Consider the following 6477-nt stretch of genomic DNA (forward strand, 5'->3'; position numbering starts at 1 on the left):
CATTCCTCGAAGACCTTATCACCTACTCTAAGATATATAATGCATTGGTCATTGTAAGACGAGATAGTTATATCATGTTAGGTGAAATTATGACCTCAACATTGTTTTCATTTGAAAATTAAGCATGACATAGAGAGATGCTATTGTGTGTCAAGTTGACAAGGGGTGGGCTTGTGATGGCTAATCCTGGGTGTCAACTTGATTTGATCTGAGATTAACTGAAATGAAAGAGATCTTCTTGATTGGATCATCTAAAGCTGGAAGACACACTCTAAATGTGGGCATTACCTTTTGATGGCAGCCCACATAAAAGGTCAAGGCAGAGGAGATTGCCAGGCTTCTTGCTGCTTGCCTTCTCTCTCGCTGTTGAGTTTGTCTTGCTGCTGTAGGCTTAAGACTAACTGATCTTTTGGAGTTTGTCAGACCTTCAGCACCAGATTGGGACTACTGAGACATCCAGCCTTGTGAACTGAGTGACTACGGATTCTCAGCCTCTCCAGTGTGGTGGTACTCGGACTCTATCCTGTGAGCTAAGCTGATAAGCAAAAGTATATGTTATATGAAGAATGGCAGACTGGTCTTTTACTCAACATGATTCTACTTTTACATACCTGAACCCATGCTTGGAGATTCCCTTTATCAATTTTCCTTGTAGCTAAGTATGTAGCTGTATCATTAAACTCCAGTTGGTTGTTTATGACTTAAAGTGATCTTTGGAATTTTCAAAGGCTTGTTAGGAGGAATCCATACACTCACTGTCTCTCTTCCTTTCTACGGATGGTAATATGGAAATGTGATGCAGTTCAACCATGTGGAAGAACTAAAAGAAAAGAATCTGGTTCTCTTATGGCTTAGAGACACCTTGTAGCTCCTATCTCCAGATAAGTTAGAGAAACAACATTTAATTTCTTCTGTCACTATTCAAGGTCTCTTTTTCATACCTTCTTAGTCTTCACTTCTAGTGCAGGAAAGATCCAATGGACAAAGAAGTTAGAGGCACCAGAGTACAAAGAAATAAGAGTTACAAGTGTTGTGAGGCTTAAGAATCACACCATGTGTGCATATATATATATATAATATATTACATATATATAATATGACATATGTATATATATATATATATATGAATGAGGATATGTCTATCAACATTTCCTGCATCTGAATCTTCAGAGAAATAGCCTTCAAAATCTTCATTACTTGAAATAAAGAACATTCTAAAATACATCTATTATGTTTTCTAAAGCTACTTATTGTATCATTCTTTAGTAACACTGTATGACACTGTATGAAAAATTTAGCTTTATATAGTAAACAAGATTATGAGGCTCCAGATAAATATAGGTGAAAATAAGTTTGTGTAAATGCTCCTTTCTCAGAGTATTTAGGAGAGATTAAGGTGTTAATGGCATAGTTGTTCTGTACAGAATATATATTGAAAGTCCACCATAATATTAAATGCTTCTTATGTATTAGTTAATAGTGATAAGGATTCTAAGAAATAGGTATGAGTAAGTTAAAGTCATAAAAATCAGCTTCTTTCTGCTATGTAGTTGTTAAGGATTCTAATGGATAATTCTTTGCATACGTAAGTATTTTCTTGATGAGAAAACTGGATTGTTATTTGAATTGTATTTGTCTTTAAATAGAAAATGTATCAATTCTACTCAAATATTGAATACACTATAAAAGTAGTTAAGAAGGATACATGATTTATATATTAGTTTTAAAAAGATTGCTTATGTTATTGAATGTTTGAAACACAGTATGAAAGGATTTCTAATTAAATATAATCCGACTCCCTCCCCAAGTACTAAGTCTGAATGGCTTTGCTTGTCTGTTTTGTTGTTGTAGCTACCAGTCTCTGTGTTGTCATAGCAGAATGTTGTTTCTTTACAAACTTCTCTAACTTTAGAACTTTAACAGATTTCAAAGTACCCTTGAGGACAAAAGTGTGTCACCTCAGCCCGTTCACAATAACGGAACTAGCGTTCAGTTGCACAGTATTCATATGTCATTTTATGCCACTGAATTTAGACGTTTCCTGTAATATCTTACCTTGTTCATAAGCAGAGAGGCCCGTGCTCTTGACACTTTGTTCCTTTTTTCTCACATCTTGGTCATTGCCATGTCCCACAACTTGTGCCTTGTCAGTAACAACCTTCAGAGAACTGAGGAAGAGCTTCCTCAATGCAGATTGTGTGCAGTCTTTTCCTCATGTCTCCCAGCTTCTGATTCTGTGGAAAAGGTTGTTGAGAAAATTAAATAAGATATGGAATTATAGTAACAGATTTTTCAAGCTACAAGTGTTTAAAAAAGACCTGCACTTTTACACCTCCTTCACACATATTTAATCACTATTCAATCCAGTTTTGTTTTTCCTGAGGAACAAGTTTTGACTCATTTACGTTATAAAGTTATTAAGAAAACTTGCAAATTGGGACGCACTGTGAAAACACCTCTGAAATTGTGAGATATGTGACTAAAATCTTAGAACTAATTTTAAAAATTGTAGGAAGTTGTAAACTCACATTTAAAGTGTCATTTGTTTACTACGCCATTATACTGCAGATGTCTCTGTCACAACTTAGGTTTTATTCATTTTTACATTAATGTGCACAGCAATGAGTTTTAGGATAGCATTCTTATGCAGACTTTCTTCTTACTTGTTTCTTATCCCACTGTCTTCCCTCGTTATCTCCCACCCCAGTAGCCGCTCTTCTGCTTCCATGTCACAAGTATTCTCTATCCTATCTCTTGCTTTCTCCAGCAGCTTCTTTAAGATTTCTTCTACCTTTGTCAGTGCCACAGTCCCTTCTAGTCAAGTCATATGACCTACACATACGGGGGGAGGGGGGAGGGAGAGAGGGAGAGAAAGAGAGAGAGATTTTAAATCTAAATTCTGTATATAAAAATATAGCAACATGGTATTTACTTTCTGATTCTGGCTTATATTTGTTCAACATAATGATTTCTAGTTCATTCCATCCATTCCTCTGAGTATGTTATTATTTCATTTTTTTCTTCATAGCTGAATAAACTCCATTGACTTTTTGTTCATTTTCTTCATTCATTCATCTGGTGAACATTCAGGCTGGTTCCATTTCTTTGTTATTCTGACTAGTGCAGCAATAAACATGGATGTGCAAGCATTTCTATTATTAGACTTAGAATTCTTTGGGTGTATAGCCAGAAGTGTTATAGCTGGGTCTTATAGTACCAGTTTTCGCTTTCTGAGAAATTTCCACACTGACTTCCGTAGTGATTGTACAAGCCTACTTTCCTACTTGCAGGGCCTGAGGGTTCCTCATTCCCCTAATCCTGGATAGCATTTACCTTAGCTTGTTTACTTAGTGATAACCATTATGATTATGATTGAGTGGAATCTCAAAGCAGATTTAGTTGCATTGTATTGATGCCTAAGAATACGGAACACTTTCCAAAATTTATTTGACCATAATGTATTTCTTCCTTTAAGAGCCATCTACTCAGCTCATTGGACCACTTATTAATGTAGTGAATTATTTGGTATTAAAAATCTGTATGTTTTTAAAGATTCTAGATATTAACCTTTTATTTGTCTAATGTATACTTGATAAAGATTCTTTTCCAATTTGCAACTTGCATTTTCAGTCTGGTAATTGTTTAGTTTATTATAGAAAAGACTTTTAATTTCATATAACCATATTTATCAGTTCTTCGTGTTATTTCATGTTCTATTTGAGTCCTTTTCAGAGAGTTTGTGCCTATGTCTACATCTCGAGGGTCTTACTTATGTTTTTCTTTAGCAGTGTGCTGGACATCTTTAGTTGTCAACTTGACATACCTGGGTAGATGGAGCCACAAGTGGGGAATTTCCTACATTGAACAGGTCTGTGGCCATGTCTGGGTGTATTTTCTTGATTTTTGAGTGATGTGGGAGGACCCAGCCCACTGTGGGAAGTGCCACCTCTCAGCAGGTTTTTCTGTATTGTATAAAGAAAGCAGGTTGAGCATGGGCCAGGAGAGCAAGCCAATAAGCAGCATTCCTCCATGGCCTGTGCTCTAACTCCTGCCTCCAGTTCCTTCCTTGAGTTCCTTCCTACCCTGGGCTCCTTTAGTGATAAACTGTGACTTGGGAGATGTGAGTCAAATAAACCTTTACTCCCCAAGTTGGTATTGGTCAGAGTGTTTTGTCACAACAATGGAGAAACAAACTAGAGCAAGTACCTTCAAAATTTTAGGTATTACATTAAGGCCTTTGACTCATTTTAAATTGAATTCTGTGCAAGGTGAGAGGTCTTCATCTGTTTCGTCTTTGACATGTTGAAATCTAATTTTCCTAACACTATTTGTGTAAGACATTGTCCTGTTTTCCAAGTTTGTTATTGGAACTTTGTCAAAAATTAAGTGGCTACAGCTGTGTGGGTTTAGTTCTGGGTCTTCAAGTTTATTACTTCTATCTACATGCCAATATTAAGCTGTTGTAGCTTATGTTTAAAAAATATTTTGTTATTTTTATTTTATGTGTATGTGTGTATTGCCTGCATGTAGGTAAGTGCACTCGTGCTGTGCAATGCCTGCAGAAGACAGACGAGGCTGTCAGATCCCCTGGAACTGGAGTTGTAGACAGTTGTTGGCTGCCATGTGGGTACTGAAATTCAAACCTGGGTCTTCTGCAAGAACAACTAGTGCTCTTAACCGCTGACCCATTTCTCCAGCCCCCTGTAGCTTATATTTTTAAGGTAAGTACTGAAGAACTGTAAATGGGCATACATATGTAATATAATATACAGATATAGTATACACAAAGCTGACATTTTAATTCAATGGTCAATTTTATCCATTTATGTAATTTTTGTTGTCTTTTATGAAATGGATAATGTTTACATATAAAGCATCTTTATTTCTTTGCTTCTGAACAAACTTTGCCACATCAAAGTTTGTGGACCAATTATAAATATATGCTAGGATGACAGACTTTAGTTACTATAATGAGCTATAAAACACAGTATTTTAGAAGACATGTTGATTTCTCTTTGAATTTGATGTCTGGGTCAATGTTTCTAAGTGCCATGCCACTTTTACTGTGTTTCAGAGTCGGAACTTTCCATCTTGTTGCTAGGCAAGCCCCACCCCTGGCCAATATGGTTTCACTCCATAGAACAAAACAAATTCACCATCATATTACATTTCAGCCCTGGAAAAGAAGGGAGATGGGAAGAGACTCCATGTTTAGAACTAGTAGTTGAGAGCATCAGTTCTATTTTCAGGGATATCCTTATTTTTGCCACAAAAGACGCTAGAAATTTAGTCTTAGTTGGGTGCACCTCAGCTCATCTGAAACCCATATCAAAGAAGAGGGAAGGGATTGATGGCACACCAGCAGCCTCTCTACAGTGTGGCAAAGCCCTGTCCAACTCAGTTCATAGGTTTTTAAAGGTGCCAACAGTCTTAATGTGTTTGTCAATCTCCTTTCCATATTTTGAAGACTGTATGTATGTGTATAAAGCAATAAACATTGATTCAGAAAACTTTTTTGCTTATTCTTTTGTATTTCTTTTATTATCAGATTAAAAAAATACTTTTATTATAAATTGAGAATAAAGCAGTCAGCTAAAGGCCCCTAGTCAGGTCATGTTATTGTGGTCATGAGGAAGAAGAAATTGGGAGTGATTTTCAATGACTAAGTACTGTAAAGAGAATACAGAGAGTATACTATGCTTTTTTCCTCTACAGCAAAGACCACACTGAGGAAAATGAGGAAAAAATGCCACAGATGTAGAAGATGAAAGAGGATGTTAAGAGAATTATACTCAATGGATGAACTAGTAGTCTATGGTGAATTTCTATGAACATGAAATTCTTTCTTATTTTCATGTCAAACTCTATGTCCCTACAAAAACAATTTTAGAATTCAATAAAGTTTCTGTGAATTCTGAATTATATTAATTGAAATATTTTGTAGATATTGTTGGTTTTATAATCAGCACCTTAATTTCATTAGATTCTTAGTTCATTTTTATAGATTCAATAAAATAGCAGGGCTAGAGAGATGGTTCAGCAGTTAAGAGCACTGGCTGCTCTTGCAGCGGACTCAGGATAACTTCCCAACACCCACATGGTGGCTAAAAACCACCTTTAACTCCAGTTCTAAAAAAATTTGACTCATACCAATGAAATAAAAAATAAAATAAAATATGTTTTTGAAAAATAGCACAAAATTTGCCTGTACAAAACTGCCTTAATTATCTTATTATGCTCAAGAGTTCTATCATTGGTTTTATTATGTTTTTGAACCAGATGGTCAGATTTGAAAATTATGAAATTTTGTCTGAACAATTTCAGTCATTATATCTGTGTTTGGTACCCAATAAACCCTCTTCAAATAGGAATACTTTTTTACTTTGTTTAGTTTCTTCTTTGATTTCCTGGGATTCTTTATTTCAGGATGTTTCTTTCTGAGTTAATCAGTGTTTCTTGCCTTTTCATTCACTTGTC

This window comes from Nannospalax galili, unplaced genomic scaffold (assembly GCF_000622305.1).
Source record: "Nannospalax galili isolate Female #2095 unplaced genomic scaffold, S.galili_v1.0 scaffold1131, whole genome shotgun sequence".
Classification (NCBI taxonomy): domain Eukaryota; kingdom Metazoa; phylum Chordata; class Mammalia; order Rodentia; family Spalacidae; genus Nannospalax; species Nannospalax galili.